Source organism: Arachis duranensis, chromosome 2, assembly GCF_000817695.3.
Source record: "Arachis duranensis cultivar V14167 chromosome 2, aradu.V14167.gnm2.J7QH, whole genome shotgun sequence".
NCBI classification, from domain to species: Eukaryota; Viridiplantae; Streptophyta; class Magnoliopsida; order Fabales; family Fabaceae; genus Arachis; species Arachis duranensis.
In genome coordinates this window covers 76,098,284-76,099,019 of record NC_029773.3, presented here as the reverse complement: position 1 = coordinate 76,099,019, position 736 = coordinate 76,098,284, and positions in this window count along the sequence as shown.

The following is a 736-nucleotide window of genomic DNA, read 5'->3' as shown; positions in this document are numbered from 1 at the left end:
TGCTCCATCCTCTTCTTAGTGATGGGCTTGTGCTCCTCAATGGGGGTGTCTCTCTCTATGTCAACTCCAACTGAATAACAGAGGTGACAAATGAGATGAGGAAAAGCTAACCTTGCCAAGGTAGAGGACTTGTCCGCCACCTTATAGAGCTCTTGAGCCATAACCTCATGAACTTCTATTTCTTCTCCAATCATGATGCTATGAATCATGATAGCCCGGTCTATGGTAACTTCGGACCGGTTGCTAGTGGGAATGATTGAGCGTTGAATAAACTCCAACTATCCTCTAGCCACGGGTTTGAGGTCATGCCTTCTCAATTGAACCGGCTTCCTTCTTGAATCTCTCTTCCATTGGGCACCCTCTTCACATATGATTGTGAGGACTTGGTCCAACCTTTGATCAAAGTTGACCCTAGACCCTTCTAGTGTAAGGATGTTCATCTCCTTGCATCATGGGCAAGTTGAATGCCAACCTTACACTTTCCGGACTGAAATCAAAGTATTTCCCCCGAACCATAGTAAGATAATTCTTTGGATCCGGGTTCACACTTTGATCATGGTTCTTGGTGATCCATGCATTGGCATAGAACTCTTGAACCATCAAGATTCCGACTTGTTGAATGGGGTTGGTAAGAACTTCCCAACCTCTTCTTCGGATCTCATGTTGGATCTCCGGATATTCACTCTTTTTGAGTGAAAAAGGGACCTCGGGGATCACCTTCTTCAAGGCCACAACT